This window comes from Hesperophylax consimilis, chromosome 28 (genome assembly GCF_061612785.1).
Source record: "Hesperophylax consimilis isolate HC1 chromosome 28, BYU_Hcon_1.0, whole genome shotgun sequence".
In the NCBI taxonomy this organism is placed as follows: domain Eukaryota; kingdom Metazoa; phylum Arthropoda; class Insecta; order Trichoptera; family Limnephilidae; genus Hesperophylax; species Hesperophylax consimilis.
In genome coordinates, this window is record NC_142863.1 from 16707965 (window position 1) to 16733109 (window position 25145).

General features: G+C 34.6%; 1 protein-coding gene across 1 annotated transcript in view; it reads left to right on the forward strand.

Moving 5' to 3' along the window:
- Positions 1-799: 799 nt before the first annotated feature.
- Positions 800-25145, forward strand: part of peb (zinc finger protein pebbled) — a 177291-nt gene continuing 152945 nt past the window's right edge. The window contains exon 1 of the mRNA XM_089648892.1: positions 800-943. The gene's annotated coding sequence lies outside the window, so the exon portion shown is untranslated. The remainder of the gene's footprint in view (positions 944-25145) is intronic.

Below are 25145 nucleotides of genomic sequence, written 5' to 3' on the forward strand. Positions count from 1 at the left end.
GTATTAAAAGCAAAAATTCACACACGTCCGTCCAACGAAACTGAACTTTTACGGAAAAAATATCACTTTATGGAAGAGTATTTTTCATTTAAAGTATTAGAAAATGGACATTTTTACAAATAGTATAACATTTTGCTGCGCAGCAATTAAATTACTTATCATTTATGATATTAGTTTGACGGTAGGGATCGCCTACACCAGACGCTAGCTCCCGCGAGATGGTATGAGCGAGATACGTCGTATTCTCGCATAGCGGCATCTCGCTCTCAGGTATGAAATATTCCAAGCGATTATAGTCTTTATTCGCGTTACCACTAGGGGTTTATTTGGTTCGCGAAGCAAGGTGAGCTTAATATCCATCCCGCCAAACGCAGGGGAGAAATTTCTTCTCTCAGAACATCTTTGAACGCGAAGATGGCAGGACGTTATTGTGTTATCGATAATTTTAATCCATTCACTTATTATTGATTTCTTATCTCCTGATGCCGGCGCAGAAAATTATACTAATAATAATAATTCTCACCGACGCCATTACCCAAAAAGATAAATTCAAATAAGATTTGAAAAACGCAAAATTTATTTATCCGTCGCCATCTTTTAAGTAGTGTAATTTTTTTGTTGTGGTTTTGAATTTGAGAGTGATGTGACATTTTTTCGTTTTTGATTCACAGACATTTTGTGATTATTTGTGAAATACTATAGCTTTCAGTGTTTTAAATGATAACTATTAATTCTAATTAGAATAATATAATATAAATTAACCGTCGTACTATTTCATCCGTGTTAGTTTATTATTTAATTCCAACTAGAAACATGCAAGATTCTGTACTAACATAAAAACCATATTTTCATTTGACAATTTGAAACTGTGGACAATACGTTGTTTTGAAAACGTTTTATGAACATTTCTCAAGAGAATGACGTTCCTGCTTTCATCAATAAGGTAAATATTTAGTTTAAATTAACATTAATTGTGCAAATACTTAAATAAAAATAGAAATTGAAATTTTTCTTTTTGTCTAGTATTTTGAATAGTGTTCCTTTTATTATGTAGGTAAGAATTATTATTTTTACGTATTTTTTATTTTATAATTTTGATGTTCCTACCAGATATAAAGATTATATTTGTGTGAAATATGTTGTGCGTGATTTGCATGCAGATGGACATACATTTATTTGTTTTTGTTTTCATCGTCGGGTATATTTCATAGGATCAAATCCATAGGTAGCAGATCATTAGGTACAGTGGATTATTTTTTAATCCATATATTTTCAGGGAGAATTATTTTAAGCGTTGGCAGTTATAAATCAATCCCCTTGATAAATTACTCAATCATTGTAGGTAGGTGTCTTTTAAATACATTGGTAAGTAGGTACATATGTAGGTTGCCTCATACATCATAGGTAGGTACTTACTTAAAAAAAATAATTATTAAAATGATTCTTTATTGTGTAGTTGTGTTCTGAATCGTAGGTCTAGAAGGGACAGTAGGTACCTTTAAATGTATTAGGTAGGTACCTACATAGGTGACCTCATGCATCATGCATCATAGGTAGGTACTTAGAAAAAAATACCTTTTGTGTGGTGGTGTTCTGAATCGTAGGACTACTGCGGGGTAAGAAGGGACAGTAGGTACCTTTAAATGTATTAGGTAGGTACCTACATAGGCGGCCTCGTACATCATGCATCATAGGTAGGTAGGTACTTACAAAAAAAAGATACTTTCTGGTGTAATGGTGTTCTGAATCGTAGGACTACTGCGGGGTAAGAGGGGAGAGTAGGTACCTTTAAATGTATTGGGTAGGTACCTACATAGGCGGCCTCATACATCATGCCTCATAGGTAGGTACTTAAAAAAATTATTCTTTCTTGTGTAGTGGTGTTCTGATTCGTAGGACTACTGCGGGGTAAGAGGGGACTACGGCCGGGTGTTCCTAAATATTCCGAAGACTAAATTATATGGTTTTTGCACCAGTTTGAATCACTTTCGGTGTGCACGAATACATTCAAACGTGCGCCCTTTAAAATGATTTGCCTGTAGGTAGGTACTCACCTACCGACGACATTAAAACCAATTTTTGATACATGGTGTCCGGAAGCTAGTGGTACAAGCGGGAAACTGGTGAATCTACATCACACTTGGTATCGTTTTCTGTAGAGTAAAATTTTTTTAACCCCTTAGTTGCCGAAAAAAATAAAATAAAAATTCAAAATGCTCAGATCTAAAATAGATTCACCATTTTTCCGCTTCTCCCTACTTTTTAAATTATTATTTTATTCATTTTCTCTCCTATTGTCTCCCTCCAGTTATTTACGTTTAAGATGCGTTTTACTGTAAGTTCTAACACCTTTACATCATCTCCCCAATACTCCTTCCTCCTGCAGGCTTATTGGCTTAATATCGCACATAGGTTCTTTCTTCAGACAAGCTGTAGCCAGCTGCCGGTTCTAGGTTCTTTTTTTTGAGAAAAAAATATCTTCCTGTATTTTTGAGAGGTGCAAAAATCATTCGAGAGCAAAAAATAGATCTGTCGCAGTTTCTTTCTATTCGTAAATAAACAAAAATCACTCATTATTTGAATAAATACAATTATTTATAATACTTTTAGCTATCCAAAAACGATAAAAGTAAAAATAAAAGAAAGTGTGGTAGCCTACGTAGCAACACGTAAACATATACGACGGACAACTAGCAGGAGATCGTCTCATACAAAGATCCGTATTCGTCATAGTGAAAGCGAGTAAGCGTATCTTGTCGTCTCAGTCGCACCCGTGATGTATAGCATGGTATTCGCCGCAACTTTTAAGTACATAAACGCTGCCCTGTCGTAGATATATCAATTTGATTCATACACGCATTTTTTTTAATGTCTATCATTGTCATACACGAATGAACGCTTGAATTTAGAATTTACTGCAAAACTTAAGTGTGTTTGTTAATTGGGGTTAATTTTCTGATATAATAACGTGTATATTTGTATTGTAATGTCATTATATTGATTGATCATGTCTAATATTGCGTAATACAGGGTTTTCCAATAAGAGGTGTTATTTTGAATAGCCCGCTATTTCGGTAAATGTTACTTTTAAAGCTGTCATTTTTTGACATTTGACAAGTAAAAACTACGCCATTGATAAAAATGGAACGATACACGCTTCAACAACGCATTGAAATTATTAAAATTCACTTGAGTGAATCAAATGCAAATCATCTTGAGTGATGAGGCCCATTTCCACCTCGGTGGCTTCGTCAACAAGCAAAATTGTCGCATCTGGGGCTCGGAAAACCGAAGATTTATTGTTGAAAAGCCTCTCTATCCTCAACGTGTGACTGTTTGGTGCGGTTTATGGTCCAGCGGAGTCATTGGACCTTACTTTTTCGAAAATGAGGCTGGCGCAACAGTTACGGTGAATGGATTGCTATCGAGAGATGATTAATGATTTTTTATGGCCGGAATCGGATTGTATTGATCTGGACAACGTTTACTTTCAACAAGACGGCGCTACGTGCCACACAAGCAAAGAAACCATTGATCTTTTACGATTGAATATCAAAATAACACCTCTTATTGAAAAACCCGTACTTTCACGAGATTTTGCTGTTAACAACTTTAGCAGTAGGTATTTAGCGTGGAACCTGTCCCTCTTTCTGCAGAACAATAATCATTGTAAAATAAAGAGAAGGTATGTGGGTCCCGTGACAACACTTAAATTCCAGTAAATTATTATTAGCTAAATATTATTGCAATGTAATCATTAATCATAATTTTAATGCTCCAAACATGACCGCAATAATAATAATTGCTGACAAATTCCTTATGCCGTTGCAAAAACTTCACCCAATTAACTCTGATTCGTTGTTTGCATGGCAAAATGTAGGTGGGTAGGTACCTTTTTAGGTAGATCGATTTTTTAAATTAGTCTAAACCTAAAGTAGTTTTAAATCTTGATTGTAATGTCATCGCAGAAAGTACTAGGTATAGTACTACCATAGAGAAATCCGTTGCAACCTCTCATTCTGTTGAAAGTGTTCTTGTTGAAGTGGGTTTGAAGCTTACGAAGTTCACAAGCAGGCAAGTCATTCTACAGCCGAACTGTTAACCACAGAACGTGTCGTAAAAACGACCCAATCTTTGGCGAATAATTTGAATCGTATAGGTATGGTATGTGACGCTTACATTGAAATTCCGGTTGAACAAACACAGCAATAAGACCATTTCCATCTTATGTTAATCATACAATCCGTTCGTTTTTTTTTATGTGAATACCGCAAAATTTCTCCAACTGCCCGGAGCCAGTCAGACTATGGTATTCCCAATCGGGGTAGGTATATTGTGCGGCTGGAGGGTGGGGGCAGGGGATAAGACGAAAGTTGGGAAATATCTGGGTGATAAGTTTGTACAGCGCCCTTGAGGTGTTTTTGCACAAAAACGGCGCTATAAAAGTCATCTAGGTATTATTATTATAACTAGTCATAAAACATGGCTAAAACAACAACGTTTTGATTCTGAATGATGGTCTTTCATCATGGCGATACTGAAAGTAGAAACCTATATACCTATCTGTCACGATTGTAATAGTCAATTCCTAGTCGCACAATGCAACCCAGACCATATTATCATCAAATTTTTTTCTCTTTTTTTGATTTTTTTTTTAAGGTAAAATTATTTTCGATTATTAGTCACCGTCAGATGATCTGCACCTGTGTTGAACAATAACAAAACGAATGGACAAATACAAATGGGTGTCGATTATCACAGATTGACCTAGGTTAAGCATGGGAACAGAGATGGTCTCCATTGTTGCAGAGATTAAATAATATTAACTGCCTACCGCTGGCTTAGTGCCTCATTATAATTCTAATGGACGATTTACACGATGCTTTTTTATCATACCGATCCCCATATGGAAATATATTTGGATCCATATTAAAAATCTTTGCTTCACTCGATCGTACTGTACCTACTACTAATACCTACTAACGAAGAAAACGTACTGATATAAAATATTGCAAATTTATTAAAAATCTAGTAAAATTATTCGTATTTCTGTTACAAACGGGACTGCAGACCTTCTTAACAATTTATCATTAAAACAAAATTGTGTATGAGGATGTCGGAACACATTTTAATAAAAATGCTGTTTTGTTTCATTATATAATGACAGGATAAGCACAGTTACATGAACACGTGTGCTGATATATTATGAAACAACTAATAGTTTGTTGGGAAATGGAATGCTATCACGTTTATAACAGGATTTTAATGAATCAGCCATAATGTACACGGAGAAAAATGAGTACGGCTTTTTTATCAAGATACTGTTAAAATATATGACTGCATTACCAAGCATTTGTCTTTGCCGTTGCCGTCAATAAATCATCAAAAATATACGCGAAATTCACAATACCGAACTGTAATACGTTTTCACAATCAGTAGTAAACAAAAGTTATAGCCTTTTTTATCGATATTTTAAATATTAAACAGTTTAAATGCAATACTTTCGCATAATATAGTTACGTCAAATCGATGCCAGGTGTCAAATAATATCCGCCATCTTAAACTGTATTAAAATCGGTATCAAAATAGAACACGTCCCTTTTTCATACCCAATCCATATGAAAACTGGATTAAAAAAAGCATCTTGTAAAACGCCCATAACAGAGGAGTACACGGAGAAAATTTTCTGATAAAAAATATTGCCAATTTTTTATGAATCTTTTCAAATTTTCGTATTTCTGTTAAAAATGGGATTGTTGGCCACCAACGAATGAATTGATAGGTATTCCGATAAATTTTAACTAAAATACCGTCGTTTTGTCACGATGTCAGAACACGTGTTCACAAAAATTGATTTTTGCATTTCGGCGTGATATATTATTAAGGCAGGTTAATGAAAAAGTGTTACGATATCCAATAATCAGCAATATTCACTTTTTTTCGTGTAGATACCTATATATGTGAAGATGTATGAATGTAAATGAAGTAACGAGTGTGTGCCTAGATAGAGTTGTGTCGCAATCCATCATCTGCCCACCATTGCAGGGAAACGGCCTGATGGTTAGTTAGTTAAAGTTAGTTAGTTGATAATCAAACAAAACAAAAACAAAAAATAAATCAATTACAATTTCAGAACGTTTGGAAAATCATAACGACCACCTTCCTACGATATCACGCAACAAAATAATACGTACATATTATTTCAACATAACATACAATTATTAACTCAAACAGTGTTGATGTTAACTTACTGTGGTGTGATTTCGTAACTAATCTGGTTAAATAATAGACAAGCAAGGACTATAATTAAAATAATTGGACGCGAACCAATTTTTAACGAATCCTAAACTGATTTGTCAGGGGAACAAGCCACTTTAAATTATGTTATTGAATTAATTACGTAATTGTAACAAATTAATTTGTGTATGAACGTGGTGGAAGTCATTTCTGTTCCGTTTGATCATTATTATTATGCGTTGAATGTTCGTGGATTGTGTTGAAAGGCTATCCTAGAATGCATTTATTTACGTGTAATCATTTATTATAAGTAGTACAAATTATAACACACATTTAAATATGCATGTAGGTCAAGAAAAGTAAACTGAAAATTGGTTTATCTATTTTACAGCGTTAAATATTCGTAAAGTAGGTATACACGGCCGCAAGACCACCAGAATGGAAACGTTTCCTGGGATGATTTTAGTTGTGTTTGGTGACCAGATCTGATGAGCTAGGTACCTACTATCCCACCTTACTCTTCCCCGTCTCTTTCTCTTCGCCCGTGTAGCTTCAGTCTCTCTACATACCCCAATTGGGGAGTTACTGGTTCAAGACGGTTGGAGCAGTGAGACTTTTATGCGGTACACAGATAAAAAATATGATGAAACTGTATACACCTAAGTGTTATTATACGAAATTAATTTTCTGTCGAATTTTTTATTTTTATTAATTAAACAAAGTAGGGATTTTTTTTGCTTACTTCTAGCACAAAGACACACCTACAACGCTTATATCTCCAAGGGACTGAGGTTTATCATTTCTGCCTACCCTTACGGTGAAATACCAGATGTTAGGATAGGTAACACAAAAAAACGTCGGATCAGTTTGGTTAGTTTATCATTAAATCATTTCCCAATCACCTAATCAACTCCTACAGCTAAACTCTCACCTGCTTAAATAAAAAAGGTTAATTTTTATTTTACCATTGAATTCTTACCCGTTTATCGTTTGCCGATTAACATATCGGGATAAATCCACCCTTTGCAGTCTCCCTCGATAACGGAGCCTGTTTAGCTCGTGCCATTGACTTCACCACCCCCGACGTGCGTTGTAACAATAGTATTATTTACCAGATGATTCCCGTCATCACACCGTCATTATTGTTGCACACCTCCTGGATCGCGTAAATGTCGAGGATGAAGCACACGATCAAAATTCTTATTAATTACGGGTAAATTAATAATTATCTACCGGGAGGCGGGTATGGGTACCGCGCCGCCCGTAAAGCATTCATTGGATAACCATTACTTCTGCCATACATCACCCCAAGTGGTTCGCTACGTTTGGTCACTTAGCAGGGATATCCGGGTTCGTGGAGTGAGATTTGTCTAGGTCTTCAGTTGCGTGTCGGGTCGGATCAGGTGAAGTCAGTTGGGGAGATACTTTTTTGACAGCAGAATTCTCTCGACCCACCCCGCTTGGCACCGCAGTGGATGGGATGGTTTCATACTCTGTTTTTCCTCAATCAACACTCCACAAATTATGGATACCATTCACCAATGTCCAGAATGGCAAGACTTGTCGACTTTTGAATTTTTTTATTTTATTTGAGACACAAACAGGACATTTAAAGTACATTCTTGTGGTTAGTATAAAATAAATTTACACACTAATATAAATGTCCCTAGACTAATGTGTCTGCAGCAATCACATTTGCACATTCACTGAAGGAAACACAACAATATCAGTATTTTTTTATATAAAGCTTAAAATTACAAAAATTACAAGACATAATAATTTTAAAAATATGTTTAAATTAGGTATATAGTAGAAAATATCAAAAATCAACAAACAATATATTTTTATTTTTTTAGTTACAGAAATCGTGGAGATATCTCTTGTTATATTATTTACGAAAATATCTATGCAAGCATGTGTTTTAGCAATATCGTTGTATGATCGAGACATTCTAAACAATGCATTGAGTACCGACTTAAAGTCAAGTAATTCTATATCCATATTTACTGCTCGTGTACATCAATGGATATTTGAGGGGACGACCTTTCTTTAAAGATTATATGAGTTCCTAACACAAAAAAAATTAAAAACTTCTTTTCCAACTTGTCTCATATCACGAAAATTAAAATTAAGTGTTGAACATAAACATGTTGTCTTATAGATAATACCTAAGATAAATAAACTTGCTCACAAACAATTATATGCATTAAACAATCTATATTAATTATGTTTAAATTTTAATCTTTATGTTTAATATTTTTAATTTTTATTTGTATCTTTTTAATATACATATACTTTTTCTTTATTTTTCAGTTTACTATTAATTTTAATATACTTGTTTTTAGTTTTATTTATCATTAAATTTGTTTTTTTTTTTTTTTCTCTAATTCTTTCTTATGTTTCTATAAAATAGTATTTTTTAGTTCTTCTAAGTTATTTTTATTATTACTTCATTATGATTTATACTTACATACTTATGTTACTATAAGTATTTTTTAGTTCTTTTATGTCATTGTTATTATTATTTCATGTATAACTACCACAACACGGGCATTAGCCTAGTATGGTAGTTAAAAAAAAATGTCTAAACATGTAACTTGTAAACATTTATTAAATAATAAAAAAATTAAAATAAAATAGGATTAAAATAATTAATAAGTATTATGTGGCAGAAGTTGTGAACTCCATCAAAACCATGTTCCTGTCTTGACTTGACGTTATCTTTATGTGCCCTATTTTACATAGCAGTATTTTTTTAAATTATCCTGCATTGTAACATTTCTTCTTGTATTAACTTCGTGTAATATGTAATGTGTTGTAAAAAAATAAATACTCCTGTACACACTAACCCCCAGATTCCTACCCCTCCCTAATACACACTTCCTTCCCAGAACATCCCTTCCTTCATTTCCTCAAAAAGACAATCCACACAGCATTCCCAAACATGACATAGGACCCGATTGAAATTATTTTTCGCCGGGTGCCCTAAATTTAATCAACCGGTTTATCACGAATCCTCCTTATTTTTTTATCATTGCCAGACGCTTTGATGTTGAAACTGAGTTATGGCGAAGAACAGCAGATTGGGGATGACTTTTTAGGGGGTTGATTTCCCAAAACTAATCTGTCTAGATTCGTTTAATGGAGTGCGCTAAGGGTTCATTTCCTAATTACATAATCCTGCCAATTCTGCAATTCGGTGATCTTTCATACTAGAATATAGTTCGTTGTGATGAGGTTGAGGTGACGAGATGGTTTTTGTTTATTTATTTTTTGTTTCATGCAAGCGCCATGTGGTATATGACTAATTTCTCAGTGGCGCTTCGTGACTCGACTTACCAAAATCTTTTTTTTGTTTCATTGAAATTTTATAACTTAGCCACTCAAACGATTTTTGGCATATTACGGAAAGTTTATGCCAAAGAAAGAAAAACGTTTTGAGCAATCTTTTGTCATAATGTTCCAAATTTATAGAAGCTAAAAATATGGACAAAAAACAACAAATTATTAGGGAATAATTAGTCGCCTGAAACATCGATACAAATTGAAAATATCTCCCGAATAAAATAAATGCCGCCGACGAGAATTGAACCCGTACCTTCTAATGTCCGGTCAGGTGCTCTGTACCACTTAGTTACGTCGGCTTATTCCCAACATGCCAAAAATTCAATATGTACTAGTACTTCAATCAATAATTAGTGCTTATTATATTTTTTCACCTGTAAACAAGCAACTTTATTTTTGTAGGAAAGGCTTTGTTAGTGCTAAATTTCCCACTAGATGGCGTAGAGAATTATATCTATATTTGTTGGTGAAATATTTTGACTTGTCAAATATAATAAGGCGGCATTTATTTTTACTCGGGAGATATTTTCATTTTGTATTGATATTTCAGGCGACTAATTATTGCTTATAATAATTTGTTATCCTTTGTGCTATGCATAAAACCTTGTCTTATAAACATAAGTTTATCATAAAAAAATACTTCTAGATTATTTAATAAAACAATGCGAGTAGAACACATCTCGATTTTAACCCGTATTGTGCGACTGACTACATATGCAGTCCAGTGCAAGGATGACTACCATGAAGTGCACTGCAGTGTTCCGTGTGGAAAGATAGATTTTAGAAGTCGTGAACGTATTTCGTTACTTAAGTAAAACCGTTGATATTGTAGAAGTGTTACATTTAAAATATAATTTTCAATATTATATTTGGATTCGAGATATTTACTAAATTACAAACTATGGCAAGTATTATTATAGAAGAAGAAGATGATATTAATAAATCTAAATGTAAGTTGCTACGTGAAGCAAACTCGGAAAAGGCCCAGTAAAAAAGGTAACAGTCGCAACTGGAGATCGAACCCAATGCTTCTCTTTTACCTAGACAGACTGACCTACTATGTCCTGATTATTTTCCATCATTTTTGTCGATCTCGTATTGGGTTTTATTTATTTATTTATACGCCCATTGGGCTTTTACATACATAGTTCTTAAGAAAAATATTCTGAAGATTGTAAGTTCACAATAGTAACAGTAATAATACATTTAACCATATCCATTTGACATATTATAACAGCAAGTAAATAGTAAATGCATACAACAATTATTTGTAGGTATAAACCTCTTGTACAAAAATAGAGCGTTTGACCGGTTATCGTGGCCTGTTAAATCGAGGGCGTTCGGTCTGCCATTTTACATAAATATTTTAAATAGTTTATATAAAAAATATTGTGAAGATTATAAGTATAGAATAGTAAAAGCAATAATATAACCGTCAGCATTTGACATATAAAAGCAAGCAAAAAGTAAATGGAAACATGATAGTTTGTAGGTATAAGCCTGTTGCAAGAAAATAAGAATACGCCTACTTCTAAGGTATAAACATGAAAATTGTTTATAAAAATGTTAAGTTTAGATACTAGGTAGTAGTTGTATTAACATAATATGTATGCGACACATAAAAGCTAGTGTATATATTTATTCATTCATTTAATAATCTTTTCACGAACTAGCGGACTCCATAAGCCAGCCAGTTCATAAATTGATAAATAAATAAAAATAACATTGTTACTAGATGATTACAGTAATTACATGTGAATAATAATGCAGTAATAATAATAATTAAGAATATTAATAATTAAGAATTATTAATATAGAAACTCTTGTGCGGTATTCACATTTAAAAAAATATATAATATTAGAACTGCGGCTAATAAACGAAACAACCTGGCCTAAGTGACGATCATGCCAACAACTCAATTAAATTTTGCGTTTCTTCTAATCAATGCTGTTTTGATTGAATAGATTTACGTCGAGATTGAACCGTCAACCTCTACTTATAGAAACGACAACATTAAACCCGCGTGGCATGCGACCTAAAAGAAATCCGTGCTACATTATTATTGTTTCCTACTGCGTTATATTACTAGTGACTGCAAATCCAACGCACGTGAACCTTGTATCGAACGATCGCCATGATAATTTATGTCGATAATGGTAATTTGGCTGGCCATTTCAGAGGTCATTGACGCATGTGACTGTTCTATGCGAGAAATTAAATTACGATTTTATTTACATACTAAAAATCACGGGATATTATAATTCCAATTTTAAAAAGATACTTAACCCCTGAGGCTTCGATAAAATAATATGTTCCCATTTTATATTTAATTTCAAATAGATTCAATGTTTTCAAAAGCAGATTTTAGTAATAATATCGACATACGCATTTAAAAACATTAATTTTTTAACATAAACATGGATATTTTTGTACAGTCGCTTACCGATAGTTTTTATTGGGGGTATATAGTGTAATTACCACTGTACACGAAACTAAAATCCGCATTTCTCTAAAACATACTACGAAATATGGAATAAAATCTCTTAACTATATTGCCTACACACTCTATAACTCTCTTCCAGATGTGTATAAAGTTTAAAAACTAAACTGCCACGCGTCGCGTGAGGTATTGTGCTACCTCTAACCAAATTGCGTAAAAAGGGCCAAAAATCCTCGTGTGAGATGAGAAACTTTAAAAGGGTAAAAGCCAAGGAATAAAAGTTAAAGCGCAAAGTATTTATTGTTATAAATATTACAATTATTTCTGTTATTTTTTCTTAGATTTTCAGCACCATTAGATAAAGCGAGATAGCGAACGTAGCAACACACAAGTATAAGAAGGACAACCTATCTTGACGCAACTTTTAAGTAAGTAAATGCTGTCCTACATCAATTTCGTTCGGGCACACATATTCTTTGAATGTCTATCTTTGTCTTACACGAAACATAATTGTGTTTGTTACTATTGTCATTGATTTTGCAGCAAGATTTTTTGCGTTTTCCTTTTATTTATAGTTTCGGCACCTCACTGCTGTAGCATCAATCTGCCCCTAATAACATAACCTATTGACTGTGCCAGCCCCTCTCATTATCATCTACTAACCGGGGCAAAAAACGCCGTTCAAATCAACCCCAGTCATACCGGCGGCCACCTCTGGCTTTTCTGGGATCAAAAAGCAATGTGGAACTCGAAACACCGCAATAATATTATTATACTCTAATGGATTATCATCTCCAACCCCAAGGGTTGGGGGTTAGTTTATTCTGGACGGGTGGGTTCATTTTTGTTGGATTTGGCTTTTGGGATATTACTGTGTCGTATCTAAAACCTACTTAGTTTGCGTTGTAGTCGATCATTTGCAGGTCACGGGATCGACACCCGATGCTTTTAAAAAATATACAATAGTGATGAGCGCACTACTGAGTAACAGCATTTTGAAAGATGATTTTAGCTGGTAGTATATTTTGTATTTGGTGATATATAATTATTTTTTTAACGTTCTGGAGCCAGTAAGACTAAGGCATCCTCAATTGGGTTACGTTTTGAGGCTGAAGGTTGTGAGGGGGGGGGGAGTAGGGGAAGTGGAAGGTAGGGAAGTACCTGGTCTCCAAATAAGGCTAAAGCCATTTCAAACAACGTTTAATGGTGGTAATTTACCAGGGTGATACTGAAAGTATTAACCACCCTCGTTACCTATAATCTTATAATTTTATAACACTATGAATTGATCCAAACGTCAATGTACGCATTACGATCCAGTTTCGCCGGAGTTTCAGCACTCTTTTTTTCCTTGTTGATCTTTCCGTAACCATTTCCTCTACCTCTAAAAAGATTCGTGCAACAGAAATTGGTTATAACGTAGCTATCAGTGGTAGGAATATATCTTTTATTACCGGACATGTAAAATATGATTACATGTATACATTGATATGAGATTTTCACTGTCGTGATTTCATTATCGTGATTAATTCTTGGGATTATTACGGACTGTTGTTTCGGATAGCGCTACAGTGTCCACCATCAGGTTACATGCGTAGATTGCGGTGAAGTGTGTGTTTATATATGTACAGCTGGTGTGCTTTAATCCTATTAGGACCAGTGTTTCAGCATAATAATTAGTTAAATAATGTGGTTTTCGGTGTTTAGTTTTGGTGTAACCATCGTGTACCCGATTATTTGCCCCGCCGTATTTGTTAATATTTATGTGTGTTGGTGTGGATTTCAATTGAATTGGCGCGCTTGATCCAAAGTCTATTAAAACTATGTCTAAAATAAAATTTAACGCAGCTTCAAAAACAAGAAGGTAGTAAAAAGGAGCAAATCTCTCAGAGGATAGGTACACGGAGAAAAATGAGTAGGTATTACTAAATTATTAAATTGGTAATCAGGTTAAAAACAGTATTACAGGCCGTTTCCCGATCAATTTTTAGTAAATTCCTGATATATCGGAACACGTGTTCATGCACCTGCATTTGCCATGATAATATAAAATGACGACATGCAAAAATTTTAGAATTTTTATGAACACGTGTTCTGGCTTCGTTAATTATAAAGTCGTAACAGAATATTCGTAATTTTATTCAAATTTATCAGGAAACCTATCAATTCATTCGTTAAGGGCCTGCAATCCCATTTTTAACCGGATTACGAATAATTTAAAGAGATTCTTAATAAATTAGAAACAATAATTTTTCTCTAAAGAGTATGAGACGATGTGTGAATGTGTGGTAAGACCGAGTTGTTTGGCGGTCCGTCTCTCTGCCTACCCCCGTGGTAACGACGCGATGGTTAGTTCCAACTATTGTTTTAAAACGCGTGACACTGCGAATCTATCCTCAGTGTATGTAGGTAGCTACCATACCTCAAACCCCAATCCTCTGTATCAGGTTGCGAGCAAACACACATCAATTCTGTTATTAATTAAACGTGGGAAAGACCAACAGACATATAGTATAACTACATTCAACCATACTTGTATTGATATTGCGCCCGATCAAACACTTTTCTATTTGTCCAAACTAAACACTATGGAGAGATAAGTTTTTAGTTTCGTTTTTACAATTTAACTTATAATTAGTAAAGTCTATTTCTATTTTAATTTGCAACACCTTTTGAATGATTTTGTGCGCTAAAACGTCAATAAGGACAGCACGCTATGTTTTTTTAAAGATTTTTTTCCAAATTTATATCTAGACGGGTAAATATTTATTTATTTATTAATTTTCGAGAAATCGCAATTCACATTTATTTCAGTTTGTACATAAGTATTATATATCCAAAATTATGGTTTTCCTCCTTGTGACTTTACCTCTAATGAGACAGCATAATAAGGAATAAGTAATTTAAATTTACAAGAAAGGAATATGAAATCAAAAATTTATTCGAAACAAAAGATTATTTAAAACGAAAAATTTAGAAAACAAAACATTTATAGTCTGGAGAGAGGTTGTAGATATAAATCAAATCATAATAGAAATATAAACAATAGAGACATAACGTAATTCACAAACCATCAGAGAAATATTCTTTTATGGACCTCTTGTATTTGGTATGTTCGCAACTGAAAATATCCACCTTGGATAATTATTAAACTAACTGAAACTAGCGGTGACCAGAGAGGATAGAACGTTATTCATTAACATTCATGTGCATACTTCTGTTATTCCTCTTGTCCCCGGCGTTGTCCGGGCTTTGCAAAAAGTTTTTCTAAATCAGTAGTAGACAGTTATAAGCCTGCAAAATTTCATCAAGAAGCATCAACTACTGTATTAAGGGATGGGGAGGTTTTTTTAAAATTTCATCTAGACGGTGACCTTCCTCTTGTTTTTTATGTGTACATATTTACAATTAATTGTAATGAGGAAATCATTAATTAATTATTGGTTCCATTTTAAGTTTTGTTGTTTGTTCATCATTATAGGAATATCGTAACGCTTTATTTAGGTAGAGAGATACCTAAATTATACTGCACTCACTTTATTTCCGCACACGAAAATATTCAATTAAATTCTGTTATTTTTTATTTATTAACTACACGGAGAAAAATGAGTATTGCACGCGCATTGGCCTTAGTAATAATACTATGACGAAATCCAAATATATTTGGATTTTAGTGACCACGTGTTCCGACATCGTGATAATATATTTGTAATTTACTAAAACATTATCAGGAAGGTGTTGATTCATTCTCAATTCCTGCAATCTCATTTTTACCCGGATTACCAATAATTGGAAGAGATTCTTAATATATTAGGGATACTCATTATTATCATATTATCTAACTAAGATGTATTTTAGTACATATTAGCATGTAGCTAGCAGTTAGCGGTAGGCAGAGAGTAGAGAGAGGTTGTGGAGAAGAGGGGTGGAAGAGAGGCCGCGGTGAGAAGAGAAGAGGGGGGAGGGAGGGGGGCCGCCACGACGCCGGCGCGTCACGCCACTCGGCAGGCGCCTCTCGCTCGGGGGGTGGTTCGGGGGTGGTTGGGGGGGACACACGCCCCCGCGCCGGAGTGAATCACAGATCACGGGAAAGGTGATCTCACCGGCGCGCGCCGCACGATACATATTCAAACCCGTGTGTCATTGCGGAGAATGCAGATAATATTATATTGTATAATAAAGCGCGACATCGTATAGAGGGTTTTTTTGCAATATTATTTAAATCAACATTTTACTATTACAGGAACTCATATCACTACACAGTAGAATCATTTTAAAGAGATTCATGCTTCTTTTTGTGATTTGTTTTTGGGGTGTTATGCCGTGTTGCGCTAACTCCTTCTTTAGCCAACGTTTCGGACAGCATTGCAGTGTCCATCATCAGGGCAGATGTGTTATTTGAGATGTGACAAGGTCTATGTAGGCCAAACAGAACGGAATATCTCCAAAAGGATTTCAGAACACTTCAGAGCTTGTAAACTCGGCCACCCTGACAAATCGGCAATTGCCGAGCATTTGATTGACACCGGGCATTACTTTGGATTTGTTCCTGAAGTCCTGGGGAGACACAAAACTTATAGAGCACGGCTGATTACGGAGGCCATTTAAATTCGTAAACATTAATAGAGACGATGGAGCTAAGCTCAATAGTTCTTGGTATCCGGTAATTGACGGCTACACCAGAGCTAAACGAAGAAAACCACTTTAAATAAAAAATGATACGTTAATGTTAGCTCAGAGGGTTGGAGCTGGCAACACGGTATCACAACCTCATACATAAGCTCACATTTTAACACAACCTCAAATAACACATCTGCCCTGATGATGAACACTGCAATGCTGTCCGAAACGTTGGCTAAAGAAGGAGTTAGCGCAACACGGCATAACACCCCAAAAACAAATCACAAAAATACTTTTGGCCGTGAAAATCTTAAATCAGATTCATGCTTGTTTAGTGGCGTACCATATCGTTGATCTGTTGCGGGGTAAGAGGGGACAGATGATTCGCCTGTACCTACATATATGTAGGTATCTACCTACCTAGTATATTATGTGACTTTTATAGTTACTGAAAAGAGAACATTAATGATATTATTATTAGTTGTGGATATGGCAGTGAACCCGAAATTGTTTGCTCTGGCGACATGAAATTTGCACTCTATAGATATATTATACGCGACAGCTAACTAAACAAACTAACCGTCACGCCGGTTCTCCGCAGGGGCAGGCAGAGAGGACAGACCGCCACACACTCAACAAGTGTGATTAAGTCTCAATCACATTCATACATCGTTTCGTACATACTATTCTGTTGTTCTAACTCTTGACATAGCCCGACTCGAGTACCTGATTTACTTGCCCGACCCAAGTATATGCTCGGATGTCACCGACTTCTTGTACCTTTTCACTCCTGTCTTTGTTCATTCGCTCTTCATATCCAAAACATCTAAACCTCTCTTTGTGCATGATAAAAATGTATTGCTACCTACAATAACTCAATCCTTACCTCTGTCGAAGAAATTAATGACCTGGGGATAAGTTTCGACTCTAAATTAAACTTTATATCGCATATAAATAATATTAATAATAAAGGAATGAAAATGCTAGGCTTCATTCTTCAAAATTCCAGAGGTTTCAAGAATATTTCAACATTAAAAAATTTGTATACATCCCTGGTTCGTAGTCAAGTCGAATATAACTCCTCGATCTTGTCCCCCCACTACAAATTACATTCAGATTCAATCGAAAAAATTCAACATAAATTCCTAAGACACATTAATTTTAAACTCGGTATTCTCATTGAAAATATAAACTATAATTACTTGATGAAAAATCTAAATTTATTAAAACTCTCAGATCGAAGAATTATATCCGACTTAATATTTATGTTCAAAATTGTAAATGGTAGTATAGACAGTCCTGATTTAATTAACCTCATTGAATTTCATATACCCACGAGAGCTACTCGTTCTAAAATTTAGTTTAAATGCAACAATATCAGGACTGAGTATTCCAAACACTCGCTTGTACCTAGGTTGCATGAAGTTAGTTATAGATACGCAGATGTGGCAGATCTATTTAACTGCACGCAAGGTAGGTACAAGAGGGCTATGCTATCAAATTTTTTCAATCAATATTAATTTAATCTAATTCTACCTTATTTGCACTATACAAACTTATGTACTTGTATCTCTTGTTTACTTACTCTCTAATGTCATTTCACAAATCAAATGCCACATATATTTGTAATTCTTTTTTAAAAATATTTCTACGATTTTAACTGTGATATGTTATAATTGTTTATGATATATTTATACCGTTGATATTAAATACATACATTGCTGATTTATTAAAATCCGGTTAAAACGGGATTGCAGGCCATTTCCTGTTAAAATTTTGGTACATTCCTCATATATCGGAACACGTGTTCATGCAACTGCATTTTCCGTGATAATATCATTTTTTTAAAACAAATACAAACAATCCCGGGTTACGAATAACCTGACAATATTTGAAAATCTCCTACTACCACCACAGTAAGCGGAATATGTTGCTTGTGTTGTGATGGAGGACTTAGCCAGCCGAGGAATTGAACACATTACGCCTGGGTGGGACGCAAACGCGATGTCAACTCAGCCACCGACCGGTTGACGAAATGCGAAAATATAATGATTTTTATGAATACGTGAACAATTTAACAGGAAACATATCAATTCATTCGTTAAGGGTCTGCAGTCCCATTTTAAACCGAATTACAAATAATTTGAAGCGGTTCTTAATAAATTAGCAACATGTTGTATCAGTAAGTTTTCTCTGCTTGTATGTGGTTAATATATTGTGGTTTAAAAAAATATCAGGTCGCAACGTATTTTCCATCACGAGCTACAATACGAAGCCGAAAAACCCTCGATCGGTATGCTCTGGCATAATGAAACTTGACTCTGTACCTCGATATATCATTGGCATCTAGTTTCTAAACATCAGCTCAATCTACGACGTAATTCCATCACGAGCTATGAAGATTTATCATCGTTTAATCTTCAATCAGGATTCCACGTGTGCGCAATGACTCTCGTGTCTGCCTCGGCTGGCGCCAGCAGTAATATCCCGTGCAATAATCATTTCCTCCCTCTCGCAGGGGTGGGTCGCAGCGTCGCTAGGTACCTATTACCTACTGCTGTGCTGGGGGCGCCGCGACGCGCGACGCTTCTGCGTGTCCGTTCGGACGTCTGACTGAATTAGCTACCTGCGCCAAATGGACGAGGGAGATTTTTTATCCTGTAATTCCTAATTCCTACCTTTGAGGCTATTGTCTGCGGTAGGGTGTAATCCACTATAGACCGCCGTATGCAGTTTTTTTTCTGTATTTCAGTGGCGTGCTATTTTGCTCTAGAATTTAATTAAATATTAAATTTAACCCGTCAAATGTGGACCCACCGCTGAGAGCTCTTTTGTTACTACCTCTTTCTGTTGTTTATTAATTACACAAAAACCTGAATTTTGACAAATCAGTTCCAATTTTAAAAAGTTTAAAAATATTATATTATATAAATGTATATGAGTACTTTTTCGCTTGTCTGAATACTTCTCAAAATTAGTCCCGATTAAAAAAATAGATACATCCCTTAGATTCAAAGTAAATTTGAGTTCATATAACCGGAGTTACGCAGGACGTACAGACAAGCGATATTAGTATTTTTTAATGATTTTTAGTGTAGTTAGGTACTAATTACATTTAATGATATGAGTTCTTCTGTATTTAGTAAGCAGATGAGAAGAGGAAGATGGGGCAGTACCTACTTGTCTGTTCAGATCTGGTTACCAAATACTGATAAATCATTTTAAGAGGAAGCTACAAGCCAAAAATACGTATATTCTTGGTATATCTTATATTGTAGGTAATAGGCATTAAAGCCGCTTGACAAACGGAGTCTAGAAACGTTCGATTTCAAGCACAAAACTGGTTTTTATTTATTTTGTAAGTAATTTTATAAGAAAGCAAAAAAGTTAATCAAGTGAAACTATCACAGATGATTTTAGCTATAATGCTTTATTTTTTTAAGTTGTTTCCTTTATGCGTTCATACATTTCTATTGAAAAAAAATATTTTTTAGTAGTTTACATTTATATTTTTTATTTTGTAATTTATTTTTTTATTTGTATTCTACTCAAGCGAAACGATAGGAAAACCTTCAATTTATATAAAGTATATTTTTAGGTATTCATAATGTACACCAATTCGTTATAAAGATTAATCAAAATAGTGATTTAGCATTAAGCTTTGCCTTAAACATCGTTTTCTTTAGTCCTACAGCAATCCCACTACTAAAATAACTCGTATTTATCACCCCTATTTTATTAATTCAACAATATTATTTTGTGTTTTTTTTATTATTATATCTAACCATCTCAAAATATCTCGCAATGTCCAGCTTTCTACTGATTAAACTAATCATCTTTTTTTTCACTCCCTAAATCTAAAATCTATCCCTATTTTCTTGCAGATATTATTACGGCCCGCTTCGGTGTCTATCCCATTTTTGTAGCGAGGGGTGGGTGAGGCACTGGGGCCGTTTGTTGTATGGCGATAATTATAATAATTGTTACAAGGGGGTTGGAGGTACCTACCCACCTTTATACGGCTATTACCACGGTGATGAGATGACATTAAGGATAACAGATGCGCGCTAGTCCGTTTTTAGGATGCGCGTAAACACGCAATCTCATAATAATTGTGATATATGTATTATTTAGATTTACTAGAAGCCACTTCCCGGCTTTGCACGAGTTTCAATGTATTTTTTAACGATAACAATAAGCACTAAAAAGAACATTCATGTAGATTTTAATGGAAACAAATGTCGTCACTGACTTACAGGATATTTTGGTTCTAGCTCATTTAGCACGAACACGGAGAAAAATGAGCATGATTGGCTGATTTTAACAAATCAGCCAATCGCTGTTAAAAACGTAATGGCGAGCCATTTCCTAGTAAAATATTCGTACATTCAGAATATATCAGAACACGTGTTAAAGCAGCTGCGATTCTTCTATAAATATATTGACGAAATGCGAAAATATTATTTTTTTTATGCACACATAATATGTCGACATCCTCATAATACATTCTTGTTTTACTCATAATCTGTCAATCGTTCGTTAAAGGCCTGCAGTCCCGTTTTTAACAGGAATACTAATAATTTAACCAGATTTTTGATAAATTAGCAATATTTGACTCTCGACTAGCAACCCAAAGGCAAGGGTTCATATCCCGACGTGCGCAAGTAAAATTTATTTGATTAATTTGTGTTATTTCACAGTTTATTCATTTTTAATAATATGTAGTATACTTGCAGCACGTTCCAGAGTGGTAGATACTCTCAGTAGCGCCCCGGTGTAAGACCACATACAGAATTGAAACATTGCTTTAAATGGCTTTAACCGTATTTGGTGACCAGATTTGAATACAGATACTCTCCCACCTTCCACTTTCCATCTCCTCCCCCTCTTCATTACCTTCAGCCTTATAAGACATTCCCCAATTGGGGATGCCATAGTCTCACTGACTCCAGACGGTTGGGAGCAGTTGGGACTCTTGTGCGGTGTTCACATAAAACGATAAATATAAATCAGAAAGCTTTCTCCGTTCGCTCTGTATCTCTTTCTCTTGAGTGACATCGTACATCGTCATCCCATTTGAATGTAGGAAAAGAATGATCATACTTTTGGATCACGAAACCCGCCCACATCACATTTCGAGTGTTCTTTTTTATTCGGTAATTTAAAACAATATGGGTCCTTGTACATATTATTGTGTTAGGTATGTGATAGTTAAAACTTGTGATGAAAATGAGAAGTGATTGGGAGCCGAAAATATGTAAAGTTACTTTTAATTTCGTGGTACCGGAGTGCACCTGCCCAAGAATTTTTAAGTCAGTGAGACGATAACTTACTTAGAATAATGAACAAGCGTTGCAAATTTCATGACGCAAAATCTCACCGCCCTATTACAATATTACCACTATGTGAGATGTTTTATGAAGATATTGGGTAGGTAGGTACCTGCCTACTTTATACGATACCTACATACTTACGTTACCTACGACGCTCGTTATAATCTACGTCCATCGGTGATTCAATCCGATATTGTATTTGTATGCCTTTCTTGAAAGAACTGAGTTTTTATTCGGAGAAAACTATTTATTTATATTCATATAGTGGATGTACGGGCGCAAACAAATAATTTATATTAATATTGTAAAGCATGACTTGCAAAAAGTATATTTTAATACAATAATAAGATTAAAGTCATCTATGAATACGTAGATTATTACCGAGCGTCGCGTTTAACCTTAATGCTTAATTATTAAGCATATAGGTATCGTAAAATGTAGCTAGGTTAGGTTAAATATTACTATCGATGTATCGATGAATCAATCCAATATTGTATTTGTAGGCCTTTCTCAAGAACTGAGTTTTTATACGAACGAAACTATGTATGCTAGCCTTCCAAAATATCCAATTGACAAACTTCAATCAGTGTTTAATGCAGCAGCACGGCTCATAACCGGGGTTTCAAAATATTCGCACATTTCAGAACACCTTCGTAACCTTCACTGGCTCAAGTGCCCTGAAAGAATCCAGGAAAAATTGTGCTGGATGGTGTTTAAATCCATCAATGAAATGGCCCCACCCTACATCTCTGAACTATACGTCCCGGAAAACACAGGTCTGAGTCAGTCAACTCTTAGATCAGCAACATCATCAGCTGTAGGCAGACTGATAGAACCTAAGCGCAGGCCAAATACTAAGTTTGGTGATCGCGCTTTCGGAGTATCTGGGCCGAAGGCTTGGAATAAACTCCCTCCGGAACTAAGATCCATAACAATTCCAACAGAATTCAGGTCTAAACTAAAAACTTACCTTTTTAAGCTGTCGTACCCTTAAATTAAATATAACATTCCTAAGAGAAAGTCCAGTTATATTCAATTTTCCAATTATGTCCTAAATCCTGTATCTAAATTTCGCTAATAAACAATTAGATAATGTTAATTAAGTGTTAATCTCAAGTGACCTACCAGGTAAGTATTGTACTGAATATTATCTCCAGTAATAACATAGATCACTGTAAAAATTTATTATAAGTTTGTACTGCGCCCTTGAGGTGATTTTGCACAAAAACGGCGCTATAAAAGTCATCCAATTATTATTATTTTTTATTATTATTATTCATATTGCGTACATACGGGCGCAACCAAAAATTCGTCTCAACCCTTCAGGTTTTTAAATATTTTTACCAACAATTCTTCAAAATTTCTTCCTGTATTTCAGAATGCTCCCAAGGTATATAAATTAACAAGGTAATTACTTATATTTGAATTTTAGGAACTACATAAAATTATCTTTGAAATATTTGCATTTGAAAAAAACATTGATCTTTCTAAAAAATATTTTTTGAAAATGTTAACAAAAAAAACTTACCATGACATTTTGACTCGGAACTTCCATAATTTTGAAAGAATTCGATATTTATAAAAAATATTTCTTTTGTGAAGGTAATAAGTAATAAAAATGTCACTTCACTTTTTATACCGTTTATACAATAAAAAAATAATTTTAACTTTCAACTGTCAATGAAAAAATGCCGAAAATTTTTAAAATTTTATCCATGTAAATATTTGATACAAACTGTGAAGAATAATTATTTATCTTTCCAATAGCGAACATATCACATATCTACGCTTTATAGAAAAAAAATATAAAAAATACTTTTAAAATGTGTTGTGTGCCCTGGTCAGATCTGTCCTTTATAGGCTGTAATGGAATATGATGTTTGTGGCTAGTAATGTCCTTCTGAGCCCTGAAGGGTTGATATTGCAAAGAATAACTTGCAAAATGGGTATTTTAATAAAATAATTAAATTAGCGCTATCTATGAACACGTAGATTATAAAGAGAGTTTAACCTTAAGATAGATTTGAAGATGTGTGAATTACATCCTATCCTATACATCCTCTGTACCCACCCCTATGGTAAAATCTGTTTTCTGGTTAAAATTACGTTCTATTTTCCTCTACATCAAGTTCGTATTGATTTAACGTGATTTTTCTTGTACGGTAATGTACCAATACCAGTCTAAATAAAACCCCTATTAATGTACCTATCCAATAATAATTTATCTTCGAAAATTACACAGACAGGTACTCAACAATCAATCTCCTGTCACCTGAATTAGTAGCCAATAATAATAATTTCATGTCTCTCGCACGTCCGTAACTACCAACGAAAGTATGTTTTTCTCCTAGTTACCCATCGTGGGTGTAAAACTCACCCTTTAGGCTTCATTTTACTTATTTGTCTTCCGCTCTAACACCCCGAAAAATCCAATAGTTAAAATACCTAACCCCAAAGAATATTATTTTACAGGTGTGTATCTGTGTATGTACACAGTTCTATGGCCGTTATTTGTCTACCGGCGTTCTGTTGATAGATAAACGGTTGCCTGGCGACGGCCGGCCGCCCGTAGGTACTTTATCTCTACGGGTTTCGTCATCGGAACCACCCCTCTAACTCTAACCACCCGTTCCCCCTATCTCCCACCACCACCCACGTAGAGGGAGTGTGGAGTTTACCTGTCCTGTCCGCTGGGACGAGTGGCTAGATGCACGACAGGTCTGTAGGATATACGTACTGTACCTACTTTATAATGTACGGTAGTTCAATTAAAAAGCGTTCTTATCTCGCATTAAATCTACTCGGTTATAAGTTGGCTGTCTGCACATTGTGTGCTCGCAAATTGCGTAGATTGTCTCTTTTTACAATTTTCAATTAACAATATTTTTATGTGGGGCTACTGCAAAACTTGGTTAACATTTTACTTCGTGTAATATCTTAAATTGAGCCGCTATCAATAACAACCCTTACGTAGATGGCGATAAGGTTTAAATTCCCGCTTAACACCATCCGCCTGTTTTGATTTATGTAAGAAAAAACCATGGCCAAAAAGTGCCTTTTATTTTAATTTGTGGATTTTCAGGCATAAATATTTAAAAAAATTCCGATCATTTTATAAATAACTTATTTTGCCACATTATACAATAAAATCATAACCGAAAATGGGTT